Source organism: Podarcis erhardii, assembly GCF_964252035.2.
Source record: "Podarcis erhardii genome assembly, chromosome: 11".
Lineage (NCBI taxonomy): Eukaryota > Metazoa > Chordata > Lepidosauria > Squamata > Lacertidae > Podarcis > Podarcis erhardii.
The window spans coordinates 31550178-31569584 of NC_138501.1; the positions used below are offsets into that span (position 1 = coordinate 31550178).

The 19407-nt window shown below is 39.9% G+C and overlaps 1 long non-coding RNA gene across 1 annotated transcript in view; it reads right to left on the minus strand.

Annotated features, from left to right (window-relative positions):
- The window catches only part of LOC309352665, a 76396-nt gene that overhangs the window by 43598 nt on the left and 13391 nt on the right, over nucleotides 1-19407 (minus strand). The window lies entirely within an intron of this gene.

Here is a 19407-nt window from a genome sequence, read left to right on the forward strand (position 1 = left end):
ATACCTTTTTCAGCTCATTATATATCATTTCCCAGAAGGCCTTCACCTTAGGGCATGTCCACCAGAGGTGAAAGAATGTTCCTTCATTTTCTTTACATTTCCAACATTTATTATCAGACGAATGGTATATTTTGGCAAGTTTAACTGGGGTCATGTACCATCTATATATCATTTTCATTACATTTTCCTTCAGAGCATTACATGCGGTGAAGTTCAGCCCAGTGGTCCACAACCTTTCCCAGTCCTCAAACATAATGTTATGCCCAATGTCCTGTGCCCACTTTATCATAGCCGATTTAACCATTTCGTCTTGTGTATTCCATTTTAACAGCAAGTTATACATTCTAGATAGTACCTTAGTCTTTGGTTCTAACAATTCTGTTTCTAACTTCGATTTCTCCACCTGGAACCCTAACTTTTTGTCATTTTTAAAGACTTCTTTAATCTGAGCGTAATGTAACCAGTCTCGCACTTTATCCTTCATTTTCTCCAAACTCTGCAATTTCCAATTGTCTCCATCTTTTTCTAATATTTCCCAGTATTTTGGCCATTTGGCCTCCATATTGGGTCTTTTTTGGGCCTTAGCTTCCAGAGGCGAAAGCCACCTCGGAGTCTTGTTTTCCAATAAGTCTTTGTATTTTGTCCAGACATTAAATACTGCTTTCCTAACAATATGGTTCTTAAAGGCCTTATTGATCTTAACCTTGTCGTACCATAAGTATGCATACCAACCAAAAGCATTGTTAAAACCTTCCAAATCCAGTACGTCAGTGTCTTCGAGAAGTAGCCAGTCTTTTAGCCAGCAGAAAGCTGCGGCTTCATAGTACAACTTTAAGTCTGGCAGGGCAAAGCCCCCTCTTTCTTTCGCATCAGTTAATATCTTAAACTTAATTCTGGGCTTTTTGCCCTGCCAGACAAATTTAGAAATATCTTTCTGCCACTTCCGGAAGCACTCCGTCTTGTCCACAATCTGTAATGTTTGAAACAAAAATAACATTTTTGGCATTACATTCATCTTAATAGCAGCAATTCGGCCTAACAAAGAAAGCTTCAATTTTGTCCAACTGTCCAAGTCTCTCTTAATTTCAGTCCAACATTTTTCATAATTATCCTTAAATAGACTCAGATTTTTTGCTGTTATATTCACCCCTAGGTATTTTACTTTTTTAACCACAGTTAGTTCTGTTTCCCTCTGAAACCGTTCTGACTCTGTATCTGTCAAATTTTTCCCCAGCACCTTGGTTTTCTGTTTGTTTAATTTAAATCCCGCTACCCGACCAAAGTCTTGTATCAGTTGCAATACTCTTTTCGTACTAGATTCCGGCTCCTGCAAAGTCAAAACTAGGTCATCTGCTGACCAAGATCCATGTTTGATCCTTTTGAGTAGAGCTTTCCAAACTGTGTGTCACAACACGTTAGTGTGTTGTCTGCAGTGTGTAGGTGTGTCACACAAACACTCCCCACGCTCCTACTGGGGCTGGAAAGGGATTAGTTTTACCTCCGGTTAGTTAATGTGTTGCGAAATGATGCATGTCTAAAAAGTATGTCACCAACATGAAAAGTCTGGAAAGCTCTGTCTTAGAGGAAGTAGATAACTTTTGTGTGAGATAGAAGTAGGTGTAACTAATGTAGAACTTAGAAAGGCAACACTTAAGGAAAAGGTTGTGTGGATCTGACACGGTTAGGAATTGCGCTGAAAGCTTTAGACTTCCCTCAGGCAGGGATAATTTTTTTTGGGGGGGGGGAATGTTTCCCTCCAATTTATTTTCAGCTCTAGTAATAAGAGAAGTAACAAACAATAAGCTAAAAATTACATTAATCCACATGTTTTTACTGATTTCACTGTAGTTAGAAAATAGGAGGCATGTGCAAATAGAAACAGACCTGTGTGTATCTAGTTGGAAGAGGAATTGCATCTCCAGTTCCTCAATCTGAGTGGCGTACACTTTGAGAAGAGGAACAAAGGGGGTGACTGGTGGAGTTACCACTTATGTGATAGCACTATGCATGTTCATAATTTGTACTGAGGCATATAAATACAAATAATTGTACAAACATTAATTTTGTGCATGTCACAAGGACATGTCCTTCTCCTATGCCTATTTCTTTACTTATGGCTTAAATAGGCCACAATTCACTGGAAAATTCTCTTCAAGCTCAAAATCTTATTGTACAAATTGGTTTCACTCACAAGAGTCCCCTGTATGGAAAGTCTGAAGATCTTATAAACTATCTTAGTAAACTTCATAAGATTTTTATGTTACCAATAATAGTGCTATTTTTAAAAATTGATTATGCTGACAAATACAGAATTTTTCTTTTGCTGCCATGAACAAAGATAAGAGTCATTTAACATCTGCAAATGCTTCAGTATCTAGAAGTGCATCTTATCACTTATGCCTTTATACTCTTTTTTTATGTGGTGCCTTGAATTGCTAGAAATAAAGGAGATGGGAGGGAAGTCCTTTAGAAAAGCATTGAAATATTTGTTGTGTTACTCTGCATTCGTGTAGTTAACCATTTTCCTAAATTATCCCAGAACAAAACAATTATTTGTTAATGAATGATTAAAAACTGAATGTTTTCAACTTCATTTTTTGATTTTGCTATTATTTGGAGTACTCTATTTTTACACTCAGTGACTGAGTTTAATTAAAAATTTAGATAAAAGCATTCAGAACAGTTGCAATATATAATATGAATAATTATTAGTTAAATGCATAGTGTATAGAAATGCATTCTATACAAATTATGCTGCGTATATATAGGTGCGTGTGTGCACGTGCAAGACTTATATGGAAGGCCTTAATCTTGCATTCCAAAAACAGTTTTTTAGGCTGAATTCAGTTGGAATTGCTGGAATGATCAGAGACAATGTAGATTTGCAGTTCAGCATAGCCTGCAAATACTGTAACAACTTAGTCCTATATAGTTCTACATATGGCCATGAGAGCGGTCCAGTAAAAGTGGTTTGGAATCTGTGGGTTTAGTAAATGTCCCATGTACATTATACAAAACAGGTTTATATAGGCATTGTTCTTTTTATTTCCATTGTGTCACAGTGGAGTTGCTGTATTTTATATAACGCAGTAAACCAATTTGAAATATAGCAAGGAGACTCTTCTTCAAATAAAACTAACGATATTAATAACCACAACTGTCAATTCGGAACAAGACAAGTGTTTTAATAAATCTTCACTAATATCCCATACAAATATGAAAGAATGACTAGCTTTCCCTAGGCCTGTTCCCCAGTGACCACTGCCTGTTATGACTTTGAATAATTCCCTCTAGTGGAAGGCAGCCAACACGGTCCATTATTCCAGATGGCCAGCTCCAATTCGAAGTTCTGCAAATGGTTCTCAGCATTCAGAAAGGCCTCTTCATTTTTATTTCATTCAGCAGAGGGAGGTGGGGGTGGGGAGAGACAGAAGAAGATCAGACACCATATCTGATTTGGAATATCACACCTTACTGGATCATACACTTTCTCATCTGTGTGTTATAAAAAAATATACACAGGAGTTTTTTCCCTCCTCAACACATATTTAAAGGAAGAGAAATCACTATATTAAAAGCTCCACACGCTTAGGGCCAAGGCGTTAATCAACTGTGTCTTAACAGCTAAGAAAGGAGAAGAAAAACTCTTATAATAGGTTGTCTTGTCCAAAACCCATTCTCAGTTATACCGTCTCAGCCATCAATGGGTTTACATTAGCTTTTATCAGAAAATAATTGCCAACCTATCTATTCCATGCGTGTGTTAGTGTCCTAATGCCAAAGCCTCTCTATATACAATAAAAATAGAACATAAAACTGCATAAAATAGTTATAGAACATAATTGCCTAGTACTATATATGCACATTTACCCATATGGGTGCTGATTGGTTGCTGCATGTATGATACTCCAGGCTCAAAAGCCCCATCCGCAGTGGAGCCAACCAGTCAGATCATTGGTGATAATACTGATCACTTGTTAGAGAGGAGAGTGGTAGCAGAATCCATTGTTCTCCGTCCCTTCCCACCCATGCATGTAGATGGATTGAGGACAATAAATGTTATTTTTGATACAGAATAATACAAGTCTTTCTTTACATTTCCCCCCCAATAAGAATGGGAGAGAACTTTTTTCATCTTGCATTTAAATTAAAATCCAACTACCTTGCACATTCCAAACTAATACATGAACTAAAGGCAGCTATCCTCCAAAATTTGTACTTCTCTCACCCAAAAAATGCATATAAAATGTATTTTAAGGGAAAGTGTGAACAAAGATGTTTATATTACTGAAAATACGAGGATTATCATATTGGGAAATTTCTTGCAAAAATGTGAATTATGCAAAATTGCTTTAAAAACATGTATTGGGAGAAATTTGCATGAAAATGTGTATGAATTGTGAGAGCTTTCACATGCGGAAGTGAGGTGAATTTATGATTGGAAAAATTAGGTAAAATTTGGATAAACCAAGTTTTAAGGGCCAATTTGAACAATTAGAACCACTTAGATGCCTTGATACAAGACGACTAACCTAATCTTGTTTCCAAACACTTATGAAGATATTACCCCCCTCCCCCACCCCACCTGATATATATGATTAGCTAGGTCAAGTGGTCATTTCAGGATATGTTGCTAGTAAAATCTGGACACAACCTCATGTACACTTGAAACACAGGAATGCCCAAAGAGTCATCCCTAAGCATTTTGAGCTCTGCATATCACCCAGGTATCAAAATCATTGTCTGAACTAATTCAAGAACTAGCACAATCAGTTCTGGAAGCCTGATGATTCATGAAGAGCATCTGTCTATGTATCCCTTCATTCACTTATGGGTGCTGCACTTGTGCATGGAGGATATGGAGGATTCCAGCATGCCTCAGAGAAGCCCTATTTCCCTGCCCCCCTCCCAGTACATGGGCATGTGTCCGTTGCAGTGCAATAAGAGGAGTGAGATACATATGCATTTCCCAAATTGCCATTCAGCCTTGCCTCAACAGAAATTATGCATGTTCATGGGAGGGCAAGGGAATATAGGTTGGGAAAGCCTTTTAATGGTCTTTCCAAAACTGTGTCCCTGGTGCAAGTGGATCATGCCCCACATTTTTAACATAGTTTGAACGGGTCCATATTGACTAATTATATGAGTTTGTTATATTTACCAGTATAACCTCTAGCTATGGAGGCTACAGTATTAGTTTTATCATGCCAAATTAAGCTATTTGAACTAGGCTGACATAAAATACTAACCCACTTGTGCATAAGATCTCAAAAATCATGCAAATAAGCTCTTTATCCATTTTTGATACAGAAATGGAACCAAATTAGGCCAGTTAACATTACATTTTACTTTGCTTAATAATGCCCCTTCATAACTAACAACGTATCTCATTAGTTGTGCTTTTGTTAAGGCCACAGTTCAGCCCAAGTGATTGAATACTTCAAAACTGCAAGCACATATTAGGTGCAAATATTACATTATTTTCAAGGAAAACCCAGCTTTTAAATTTGAATTCTTTTTTTTTTTTTTTGAGGGAGAAACTGGGTCAAGTGGTTGTCCCTGTAGCGCTATCAATAAGTTCAATAAAATAAAATCTAACTTGTGTTTGAAACATACATTATAAATAGATGTATAGATGGACTGGATATTGAGGAAAAGGATGTTAAAGATTATGAATATTAAGATTTATATTAATCTATAAGCCTATTAAAGTACAGTAAAACCTGTCCTTCAGACCACCTTTTTAAAGATATCACTTCCCTGATGGGACCACTAAATTTCGGGCCAAATTATTTTCCCATAAAGAACAATGAAAAGAAAATGATTATATTAAGTCTACTTCTACTATGGTTTCTTTTCATTGTTCTGCCAAAAATGATTCCAAATAGTAAGATAACATTGATTTTGACCTTGTTAATGAACCTGAAGAACTTCAAGGAATATCTGACCACACATTTCCGTTTAAATTAGGGCAGGGGGAGAAAGAGAAGGTGACAGGGAGACATCTCCATCCATTCTACATCAAAATTAGCATAAGGCACATAATTTCATTGGTGTTCTGAAACGGCAGCATACCTTCATGTTGGTAATGGCTTATAGTGAAAAAATTTCTTTGATTCAAAGAGTTGAAGCAATTTGTGTGAGGTATTAGCTCTATAAATCTCTTCAGGATCATATCTCTGAAGTCTGTGAGTCTCCTGAAAAGTAGAGGTTTTGCAGAATGTAGTCTAGGCCTTCCAGAATACATATTAGATAAAAAATTTCCCTCTGCTACAGTGGTGCCTCGCAAGACGAATGCCTTGCAAGACGGAAAACCCGCTAGACGAAAGGGTTTTCCGTTTTGGAGGTGCTTCGCAAAACGAATTTCCTATGGGCTTGCTTCGCAAGACGAAAATGTCTTGCGAGTTCCTGCGGGTTTTTTTCCCTCCCCCCCCTTTTTCTAAGCCGCTAAGCCGCTTATCAGCTGATCCGCTAAGCCGCTAAGCCGCTTATCAGCTGATCCGCTAAGCCGCTTATCAGCTAAGCCGATAAGCCGCTAAGCTGCTAATAGCGCTAAGCCGCTAAGCTGTCAAAGGGCTTGCTTCGCAAGACGAAAAAACCACAAGACGAAGAGACTCGCTGAACGGATGCGAGGCACCACTGTATTACTATTTTTTTAGGACAGGGATGGGGAATTGTCACTATCAGCCCCAGCCAGCACGACCAATGGTCAGAGGTCATTGGAACTGTAGTCTGACTGTAGTCTGAAGGGTCACAGACTCTCCATCTCTGCTTTATGGCATGAATGTTTATAAAACATATGTGAGACTCTATCCAGAAAACTCAAATTAAAGTTGCATATCACAGATGAAAGTCACCTAGTATAATATGCATTGTGTTTGGCAATATTGACTTACACCAAGGAGCCTGCCAGCTGCTGCCCCCAGATTCTCAGAAAGGCGAAAGGTTTAGCAGCATGATTCTGGAAGTACAGTGGTACCTCGGTTACAGATGCTTCAGGTTACAGATGCTTCAGGTTACAGACTCCGCTAACCCAGAAATAGTACCTCGGGTTAAGAACTTTGCTTCAGGATGAGAACAGAAATCGCGTGGCGGCGGCAGCGGGAGGCCCCATTAGGTAAAGTGGTACTCAGGTTAAGAACGGACCTCCAGAACGAATTAAGTTCCAAACCTGAGGTACCACTGTATATAAATTTTTAAAAATGATGGCAATGGTAACAAACAATGTAGTTGGGGAGGTGACATTCACTTGACCTCTGGTTCGTTGCATTGCTACTGCTTACTGAAAAGTAGATGGGTGTGTTGCCATCTTGCCCTTCCCCCCATTTTCTGGTAAGCAGCAGCAATGTGCCCAAAAAGGGGTCAGATGAGCACCACTAAGCCAGCATTGGCTACTGGCTGTAGTCTAAAATACTGACGTCTTGCCTGAGAATTCCCAAAGCCTCAAGTTTAGTTTTGCTTTCTGCTTTCTGCTCTGAGTCTTTAGTGGCTAGGCTGATTCTAAAATAATGCCAATGAAGGAAGAATTCATTCCTTGATATATTGAAAAATGTGATCATTGTAATATACATCTGTGGTAATACATTACCAAATTATAAAGCTTTGTTTTTAAATCACAAAAATGTAGAGATACATTTAGCATTTGGTCATCTACAGGGAACTGCACTAATTATGATTTGTGAATTACTTTCTCCATGAAATCACAATTTTTACAATAACTATATATAGATTATGAATTTTGCAGAAGGCTTATCGCCTGGGGTGAGACTTTGGTTGTTTAAGTACTGTCATTCTGGCAGAATATTCATTTAGATTTTCATGCTCTAGTCAGCACCTTGGCTGTCCTTAGAGTTTTACACTTGGATTAAAAATACATTGGATTCATCAAGCATATTGTTAGTAAAATGAACTTGGGACTTCCCTATTGCATACCACGTTCTCCGATTTTCTGGCAGCAAATGAATTAGAGACCAAACAGATGTGTTTGAAACTTTAGCAGCCCCTTTGCTTTGAGCAAAAATTGACCCATAATCACTCATATAGCTAACTATTTGGTTGCTCTTCATGAAAGCTACTTGCCAGTCTTCAGGTAATAAGATTGCTAGAAATGTTCATTAGTGGCATTGTGCTGGATTGCAGGTTGTCCAATCTTAAAAATAAATAAATCCAGAACCACTTTTGCATTAATCCTCAGAGCAGCTTGTTTATATATGTTTCTGAAGATCAAGCACAGAGCATTGGTTAAGAGCATGAGCTGTGAGTTACAAGATCCATAGTTCAAATCCCAGCCATTAACTCAAACAAGGTGGTCTTAAGTGAGTGATTATCTGTTCCCAAGTCAGAAGCCTGATTCTTAATATGATGATAATTATTGGACTATGTTACAGAAAAGTTATAAGAATTATGCATGTATGTGAAGCATCAATCTCACAGTGGTGGTTGATTTCATGGGGGAGAAACTGCCACTTACCTTAGTGTGTTTGTGTGTAGGGGAGGTATATTTTCTGTTTACTCCTTCCCCCACTTTGCTTTTAAGACCCTCCCAATTGATACTCATAGGAAGGAAGAAGAAAAGTACACCAGCTTGAGGGTCAGTGTACCCTTTTTGCCCTTTCTTGGGCCTTTTTTGGATAATGGGGTGGGGGCTTTAGATCGGATGTAACAGCCTTTCCTAAATCCCTTCCTCAACATGCCCTGGGAACATCCTATTTCTGTCTCTACTGACCTTAGAGCACTGCCAGCAGTGCCTCTGCCCGTGAGAAGGTCCATGTCAGGGAACTGCCATCGGAAAGGCAGGTGGTGGAGGGGCTCTCGGAAGCTAGGAGAGACTCAGCAGCGGAGGAAGGTACCAGCAGGGGGAGAGAGGGAGATCAGAGAGAAAGTGAGTCGAAGGGATGGCTCAGGGAGTCTTCCAGCGAAAACAGTGGAGAAGTCTCAGGACCTCCTATAGGTACACCCACTCCTCGCCGGAAACTGTCGCGCCGAGAATCCCGAAGACGCATTTCCGTTAAGGAGCTTTTATGCTGGAGTAGATTCCGTAAATGCCCACTGTCGGATTCTGCCAGCGATTAAGGGAGTCATGTTTAAGGGGTTCCGCTAAAGACAGAGTTTGAGAACCATGCCCAAGCTCTGAGGGACTAAGCTTTTACGCACAAGCAGCTCATCATCCCATCACAGTCCATATCACCCTACAGCCCTTAGGCACAGGGAACATATGGACTTAGGAAGGGTTCTATGTAAGTGCTATGTGTTATTACCCCATATTATTATTATTATTATTATTATTATTATTATTATTATTATTTTACTATTTATACCCTGCCCATCTGATTGGGTTGCCGAAGTCACTCTCGGTGGCTTTCAACATAATAAAAACACAGCAAAACATTAAAAAACTTCCTGATACAGGGCTGTATTCAGATGTCTTCAGAAAGTTGTTTAGCTCCTTGACATCAGATGGGAGAGCGTTCCACAGGTGGCACCACTACCAAGAAGACCCTCTCCCTGATTCCATGTAATTTCACTTTTTGCCAGAAGGCTCTTGGAACTAGACCTCAGTGTCCAGGCTGAATGATAGGAGTGGATATGCTCCTTCAGGTATACAGGGACGAGGTTGTAGGGCCTACATTTTGATGGTTACCATGAGATATTAGGAAACATACAGTTGCCTTCCTGTAGTTATGAAAATGAGTCTCTCCTGTTCTGTTTTCACCTGGTTAGTATGGCATGCTGGTTCCCTGCCTTGCTGTCTTAAGCTCTGGCTACTTTTACAATAGGCTTTAAAATCCTAAATTTAAAGGTAAAGAGACTCCTAACCGATAGGTCCAGTCACGGATGACTCTGGGGTTGCTTTACTGGCTAAGGGAGCTGGCGTACAGCTTCCAGGTCATGTGGCCAGCATGACTAAGCTGCTTCTGGTGAACCAGAGCAGTGCATGGAAACGCCGTTTACCTTCCCGCCGGAGCGGTACCTATTTATCTACTTGCGCTTTGACGTGCTTTCGAACTGCTAGGTTGACAGGAGCAGGGACCGAACAACGGGAGCTCACCCCGTCGCGGGGATTCGAACCGCCGACCTTCTGATCGGCAAGCCCTAGGCTCTGTAGTTTAACCCACAGCACCACCCAAATAACTACCTATATTTTGAATTATTCAGATGTTTTTACTGTGATGAACGTTCAAATCCTCTCCCCACTCCTGGCTGTACAGTTCTGAAGGAAGAAGCTGGCTAATTTACGTGGTTGTTTTAACTTTGTAAAAAATAATAATTTTGTCATGCTCAAACACTGGCGCTGCAAAATTCACAGAAGCTCAGATTCAGAAATGCTTGTGAAAGAAGAAGAATCTGTGCTAAGGTGATATTGCAATAGAAAAGTAATCATATATGTATGAAAAGCCATAAGCCTGAAGATTTGGAGAGAGTTGTACAATTGACAATCAAATGGAGCTTAAAGGGAATTACGAGGTTTTCAACTAAAAGGCCTGAAATAAAGAAAAGTAGTATTTTACTGCAAAAAATTGCAAATGTCAAGAGTAAATCATAAGACTTTGCACCATTGAGCTACTAGCCAGCTCTATAGTTTCCTGAGTTCTTACCACAGGGAAAGACCAACTTTCATGCTCAATAAAACTTAAGAACTTTAGAAATACATTAAGAGATGTAAATCATATATTTGTGACTTTTTCTTCCTAAATGGCTAATTATAAAAGACAAATGATGGAATGCATGTGCTCCTTGGCTGGTAACCTATTCCTTAATTTGCTTTAGAACATGTTATTATAATTCTGTTTGTTCCGAAAGATGCACACCAGTTTCTTCAAGTTAACAGAAAATGAGGGGTTGGAAAGAATTAGATATTCTTGTAATCCACCCCGCTCCTCCTCTTCTTGCCTAGGAATGTTCAGAAGTATCTTGGAGCAGAAGTATCTTTAGAAATCTGTTTCTAAAATAGGAAGGCCAGAACTCAGCTGCCCAAATGGCTTGCTGTGGTCCAAAACCAGACAGGTGGTGCCCCAGATTGAATATGTACTTGTTGGAATGATTGGATTCACAAACAGGGTGATAAAATTTAATAGCAAGGAGCAATGGGAAGTTACAAGATCCTAGAGTAAAAGGCATTCCCCCCACATAAATCTATCTTAATAGCCTGAATTGTGAAGCGTAAAGCAGAAAAATAAATCGAATGATATCCTAAATATAAGTTTACACAAACATTACTATACATATACTAGTAGTGATAGACGTTTATTTATGTTATGCATTTGCAGACAGTTAAGGGCTCTTATTTGCATAAGATTGTAGATCTGTCTGCTCAAGGAGAGAGACAGAGATAGCATGGTATAACATTACTTTTTAATATGTATACATAAGCATCTGCATTATGTACACAAATGCATATAATGCACTCATTCATACTGAGCTTATATTTCAATAGAATACGCTGAATTTTTCCTAGTGAATGTTCAATATTTGTATTCTGGTTACAGCATTAAAAAAAGGCAATCCACTGCAGCATTGTTTATGAGAGATCCTGAGGTACACATTTGCACTCTCCTCCACTAATATCACAGAGGCTGCTGGGGCACATCTTTTGAATGCTGCCCCTAAAAACTTGTTGGGCTACTTGTGCTGTTAAGGCAGTTCTGGCCAATCATTTTGTTCTCAATGCCTCCATCATGGATAAATCATTCAGCACTCTGTGGTCTCTCTCTCTCTCTCTCTCTCTCTCTCTCTCTCTCTCTCTCTGTGTGTGTGTGTGTGTGTATAGATTTCTCCAATAAGACATATTTTCCCATGTTATTTAGTTAAGGAAAAAAATAATTATATTAATGAAAATACTCACTACCTTGAGAGATATCAATCAGTTTGTTAAAATAAGACAGTTAAAATCAACTTCTAAAACCCCAATAGAACTTCAAAAAAATTACAGTCCTAAGAGAGCCACATAGCAGTCTCTCTAGATCCACCAAGTGTGTGCAATATGCAAATCTCTAGCAAACACACACCGGTGCCATATTTCCAGCTTGGCTGATGCATTGATCTCAGTGGATTTTGAGATATAAACTTCAATTTGGCCCCCAGTCATTTAGTGGACAGTGCCACCAACAGTTCTGACACCAGGTTATTTGTTGTGGCTGTTTTGCCGTCCCTGTTTGCACATTAATCCAGTGACAATTAGGTGTCAGCGAGCGTTGATTCTGCTCGCTGATAGCCTTGGGCTGTGCACTTGAAGCCCTAATCAGGAGTGTAAACTCTGCTATATTTCAATTTGGAGAAGCGCTCTTCCGCTAAGAGGCCCCTGGCACTGCGATAAATAAAACGCCTATTTACTCTATTGCCACACTTAGACATCTAATGCACTTACTACCAGCCCCCTAATCATAGCCTCCAGTTAAATCCGCCTATAAATCACTCCATTCTCATCCTGCAGATTAGTGAAGCCATTTTCCCCAAACCCCACAATGAACACTGTTTCCTTTTCTTGTTAGTCAAAAGCTAGATGATTTTTATTAGGTTAAAGACGAGCTCACAGATGGTAAATCGCGTGGAGAGAAATGAGCTGGAGAGTTACACGGTGGAGTGCAGGCCATGCCGAAGGCAGTGGCGGGGGAGGGCAACCAGCCACCAGCAGAACCAGAATCAAGTGAGAAACAAACAACACCCCCCTTTGCATGCTCACATAATCTTTCAATCCTTCTTACCCCTCCTTTTGTTCATTTCACTCCAGTGACATTGACATTTGTTTGGCACAAGGGGGCAGCTTCCGGCAAGTGGCATATGAGAGATGATTCCCCCCCTCCAAGATTTAAATGCTTTAGAGGCGGGGTGGGTGGGTGGAGGAGTAGAAGAGAAGGTTTGTCTACATTATGAGATTGCTCCAGATGAATTCTGAGTTGGGGATGACATAGCTGCGTCTCACCATCTATCCTGAAAACATCTGGGAATCAGTGTAGACGTCACCAGAAGCTGCGACTTGAGCTGCAGTGCTCTGAAGAGGAACAGATGTTCTAAATAAAACTTTAAAACTTACAAAAAAAATGGATAGAGGTACAGACTGAAATCCTAATCCTACTTGTCGAAAGGATGCCCCACTGAATTCAGTTGAACTTACTTCTGAGTAGACATGATTAGCATTGCAGACGTGAGTTAATTCCATATCTTGAGTTCATATTTAGACTTTCTTAGGTATTTTGATGTAGAGAAGAGAATCTGTGTTCCTCATCTAGCCCAGCAGTTATTATTTATTTATTTAACTGCCCACAGCTATCCAGGGTTTTAGACTAGAACCTTTTATACCTCTCTGGCTTGAGACCCTGCTGAGGAACCGTGAGTTCTACTTCTTTGCCGCCACCCTGCAATTCCTTGTATTTCCTTCTGCTGTCACAAAATGCCCTTGACTAAGAATATCTTTATCTAAAGAAGATTCATGTAGTGGAGAAAACTCTTACTTTTCTACAGCATAGCAGCTCAACACTATTCACAAGAATGTTTGAAAAATGCCAGCCCTACATGGGCAGGGATGAGAGCATAAGAAGAACCCATCTGGGTCAGTCCAAAGGCCCATCTATCCAGGATCCTGTTCTTACTTTGGCCACACCAGATGCCCCCAGGAAGCCCACAAGCAGGACTTGAGTGTGGTATCACTATCCACGCTTGTGATTCTCAGCAATTGGCATACAACCTCCAGCAATGGTGGGTAAAATACAGCCACCATGGCTAGCAGCTGCTGATAGCCTTATCCTTCATTATTTTCTCTAATCCTCTTTTAAACCTCTTCACATTTGTGGCCATCATTACATCTTGGGGAGCAAATTCCATAGTTTTAGCTAAAAGAAACAGCAACTTGAGCAGTGCCACTGGCTCCTAGGCATCAACTTTCTTCAAACATTACCAGCAATGTTGTGGGGTCAGACTTCTGATAGAGTATGAATGAAGCTTCTTCAACCAGGCTGCACTCTACAGAGCCAGAAGCATACACACTTTGCTAATTGTGTGTTTCTTTATGTCCATCTTATGTTCAGGAAAATCTACAAACACATTTTTTTTAACTGTAGATCAATGATTATTTAGTAATGTCTGCAAAGAACAGTTTTGAGTTTTGCTATCCCAGAACTGAAGATCTGCTTGTTAATGCAGATCCTGGAAAGTGAGTCTAGTAGCAAGGTAATACTAGTATAAATAAATAGTTTCAAAAATAAAAACCATTTGCAGTGGTAAATGTGACCTATTTGCACTTCAGCTCCCATCCACTCCAACCAGCACAACCATGTTAGTTGGGGCTGACCTATTTTGGACCTCATTGTTCTTCCAAGTATTCCTCAGCATATTGTAATATTCTTAACTGCTTTCCTTATGAGAAATAATTGGTTCGAATAATTCTTAGCACGTTTCTCCTAGCAGAATTCTAGTTTTGACTATTTAAAGCCAGTTTTAAACCCTGTTAATTTGCCTTTATTAGAAAGATGCACCTGGTGAAGATCAGGCTCTTGTTGGAAAAGAACATCTGGCTGGAAGTTTGATCTTCCCACCATTCCAATAATTTGAGCCAGCCATTCCTTCCTATTGATACTTCTACCCAGGTTATATTTGAAAAACAACTCTTTCCCCAAAGGAAAGTAGCCACAATTCAATTATACATATTAAAAAGTAGTTATTTCAAATGTCTCAGATATTCTTTCTTCTCAATATTAATTTCCTTTGGAGAAGAAAAATCTGAGGATGTAGTAAAATTGATAATAATAAACTTATTTATAAATCTGGGTGCAAAAAGCAAGAACAAGCTATTCTAGATTTAATTGAGGCTTCCCAAAGTCTAAAGTAGTGCCTGGTCAAATACTCCAAAATGTTCCTTCTTAGCTGTTTTGGTTTGCACTCTACCAAATGGAGCAAAACTGGTTTTAGATGTGACTCTCTTTTCAGTTTCTTGGAATACCTAACTGCCGACTGTCTCCTATAATGGACTAGGCCAGACTTCCCCAAGCTGGTGCCTCCCAGATACTTTGGACTACAACTCCTATCAGCTCCAGTACAGCTGTGCTGGACTAGGTGATACCAAGTCTAGAGAGAGAACTAGTTACTCACTTTCCATAGCACACAGACCATAACTCAGAAAAATATATTAATGTTCCTCCAAAGCAGTGGAGGTGTGTGGGAATTGCAGTTCCTTTTCACAATAGGAGTGGTGGAGCTGTATTTTCTAGAGCTGTAAATTTGGCGGATTAAAGTACAGGTCTGGCCTGGTACATGACCCTTTTTTTAGGATGGATAGTTTCAGAGAGTGATTGGTCCAAGGTCAACCCGTAAACCTCATGAGTGTTCAGATATGTGAACCACCAATACTCTAGGAACGTTCATCACTTTATAACTAAGCCATGTTTTACTGCCTGTGCACTTTTTCTGAATGTGGTATGGAAAAGCACATGAATCTGACCTTTGGAGAGTTTGTAAGTAAACCAAATGTGTGACCATTTTCCAATTTAAGAGGAAGAGGGAAACTTTTGAACTCACCTTAAAGAGTCACCTATATTTCCACGCTTTACTCTGCTGCATATTTTGAGACTTTAAATCTCTGCTGGTTTTCTCTTACCAAAGAGTACATGGCCCACACTTGGACCTTGACATCTAGGAATTCTCCTTTTTATATAGCTTTTTTCCCCTTGAACCAACACATATATCAAAACTATTCATTTGGTTTAAACCCCATAGGTTCAGGAAACCTGTGCAGGTGATGAATGTGTGGAACATGGAAATTTCCTCCCACTACATACACAAAGCATTCTCCAGCTCATAGAAAAAGGGAACACACATGTGAACACCAGTGCTCATATCACATCATCTTGCAATTCTTAAATTCTGGTCCTATTAACTGTCTTGTTGTTAAAATTAGGTGATTTTAGACTATATATATGAGATGCTTCTATAACTCCTGCATATTGTTGTTGTGTGGTGAAATATCATTGTTTTGTGAGAGGAAAACGAAAGGTACGCAACAGCTGTGGTCCCCCTAGCCTAAGGTTCAGGTCTTTTGCAACCTAACCCCTCCACTCTCCCTTGTGGCTACCGAGCCCTTCAGTTCCTTCTGCAACCCACATTCTCCTCTCAATTCCCGCCTGCCCCTTCTTTTGCCTTAGCTAAAAGGGTGGATTGCTGTGAAGTGCTCCCCCCTCTAATCTCTGTTTAACTATTTCCATATGATAACTGCTTTGAAGCCCTGCAGCCCAATGAAAAGGCCAGAAGCCACGGCTCTGTTGTGGGGGGTCCCCCAGGGAAAAAGTATGTAAACAAAGGCCAGCTCAGCAGCCTTTACACCTCGCTTTCCTCTTCCTTTCTTGCCTGGATCTCAGGTGGAATTAAAGGGATTAAAACTGAGAGTAAATGAGGCGAGTGTGCAAAATGACTCCTTTCTGAACCAAACGGCATGTTCTGTGCTGGGGAAATGAGATACACATTTAAATCTCATCCATCCACCGCCTGTGGCCACCACCGTGTACCTGCCTACTTAGCCCAAGGGTTAATTAATTGAGGCTTCAATGCACTATTGCAAGAGCATTATTGCATTTGATACTCTACATCTGTGATTTAAAACTCTTTCAGTCCCTTGTCAGCAAGGGAGGGTTTTAACTAGGAAATTAGCATTCAGATAAGGGTACGCTCTATTTGCTTCTGAAAGGAAGGAAATATTAAGGATGCTAGTGCACAAACCACAGTATAATATTCTGTCCCATCATGGATAGGACTCCTGAGCCCAGCTTCCCGGGGGTTGGGGGAGGATGTAGCAGGATCAAGGGACATCTGAAAATGGCTATGTAACCGCCAGAAGAAATGAATACAGTGGTAACCCGGGTTATGAACTTAATTCATTCTGGAGGTCCGTTCTCAACCTGAAACTGTTCTTAACCCGGGGTACCACTTTAACTAATGGGGCCTCCCGCCGCCGCCGCATGATTTCTGTTCTCATCCTGAAGCAAAGTTCTTAACCCGAGGTACTATTTCTGGGTTAGCGGAGTCTGTAACCTGAAGCGTCTTTAACCTGAAGCGTCTTTAACCTGAAGCATCTGTAACCTGAGGTACCACTGTACATGGTAGGGAACAAGCTACCAAATGCATTTCAAATGCATTTGTGTCAGGCTAATATATTAAAAACACCCCGACTCTTTCTTTGCTTTTAAATGTATAATTATTCAGGTCTGATATTTGTAGTTGGATTCATATGAAAGTTAGTTATCAATTGGAAAGGAATATTAAGAGTACTCTAGTTAGCTTTTATTGTCTCTTGGCAAGTAGAGAATTTAAGATTATCTTGCATTTGCACCTTAGTCTTGTATACTGAAATAAGCATGTACGGCCTTCAGCTGCTGAAACTCATCACCATTTTCCAATAGTGCTACAGAGTATAGATAATCAGACTACTCAGGAATAAATAAGACAGCTTTGTATATTAGACTAGAAAAGTTAATAGTCTTTCTTTCTTTCTTTCTTTCTTTCTTTCTTTCTTTCTTTCTTTCCTACTAACAATTGCCTTTTACAAGTAGACTGGCAGAGGAGGAATGAGTCCCTTGTCTGCAAGCATGCTCAGTTTCTGTGCTTGCCTGCATGTCATCTGGGGCGACCAGGCAAGTAATTAAATAGAAGACTGAATCATGGAATATAAATATATGAAGTGTAGTATATGGTTTTTTTTAGCCTTAAAACACATCTGACTGGACAGTTAGCTGATCAGTACACACATGGTGTAAAAAGCAAAAGTTGCATAAAGTGCAGCTAAGCAGAATTATACCAATGTATCTAGTTATGCAGAAGCAGGCCTTATACTTCCCAGGGACCGCATTTACTAACAGGAGAGACTGAGGTACTGTACATACAGCAGTTTAAAGTGAATTTGATTTATCCAGTGTATGCATGTATTTTATGTGTCATCCACATGATGCTGTTTTCTTGCAAGTGGTAGCCTGGACTGTTCCTGTTTTTAATTTGGATTTTCTCCATATACAGATAATGCGGTAAGGAAAACAACAACATAAAATTGCATGTTACCCAACTTTGGATGTACTGGACTGCATTGTATAGTTAGGTGACTTTTTTAAAAAATGTGCGTAGTGTTGTTTTGCTGGGTACCGTCTATCATTGCGCCCCTACTTTTGTTGGCAAGGTACTCCTCAGTGGGTTGTTTGTGGGTCCAGGCACTTGTTTTATGCAAGTCGGCTATATCTCAGAAATAATAATAGGCTGAGCACATGAGTAAAAAATGCCTACATACGTGCCTACAGTGGGCCTTAGTTTTTCAGAAGTTAGGAAGGGTAAGGAATTTAAGAGAAAGGAGCAACAACCCACAATGCAAGTGCATACAGTCAACCACCCTCATTAGTATGGGTGGGAAACGCTGATATATAATTCAACTGAAAGCACTCATTGTTGGCAGACCTTGCAGCTAGGGTGAATTAGATTGGAAGAATCACTTACAGTTTCTTGAGTTCAAAGGTTTTATTCATGCAGGAATTATTTATGGGATGAGTGCAGATGAGACAGAGAAAATAGCAGAGATCTGGTCTCAACAAGTTGGGAGAAAGAGAAACAAACAAAATGGCTCTGTTCTTAGGGGAAGAGTTAACTAGTCAGAGGCTACACAAACACTGTGTAGTATTAGCTAGAAGTTTAGTAAAAAGGAAATGCATTCACTTTTCTCTTATACTCTCTGCTGCAGTCTGTGGTATGGCAGACATGGTGGGGAAAGCCCATCTTGGCGTCATAGTTGTTGCCAAGGACATGCACTGATCATGTAGACTGAAGCTGAAAACAAATGCCTGATTAAACCAGGGATGGGGAACTTGTGGCCCTCCAGATGTTGTTGGACTTGCATCACCCCAACCATTGGCTCTGACTCCGGAGGGCCACAAGTGTAATTCAGCTAAGGGACAGTATGTGTGTATATGTAAAAGAGCATCATGTATATATTAAAGATACCCTGGAACTCTCTTTGCTTTAAGTGATTCAGATGCAAGTTTTGGGCATTGTGTACAGCCAAAAGCTATTGATAGATACATCATTCAGAACAGCTCCATTGGAAGTGTCAAAGCTCCTGACTGGTGCTTCACAGCACCAGATTGGAATCATGGAAATAGGTTTTCAAAATATTAGGTAAATGTGGTGGTGGAGAATTCAAATGGAGGTACCATTAGCAACCTGTTGCAATGTCCTTGATCAAATACTCGGAAGGTGTTGAAGTCTTTCCAAACACAACCAGAGTTCTAGGTGCCAGCACCATACAAACTACAATCCTTTTTAGGAATATGATTCAACATGGCATAAGGTTATTTGACAAGGAGGCTGCCATTGTGTCTTTAACTAGCACAAAGCACAGTCAAGATTAGCTACCCTAGAGAAGTGATGGTTTCATGAGAACCACACCCC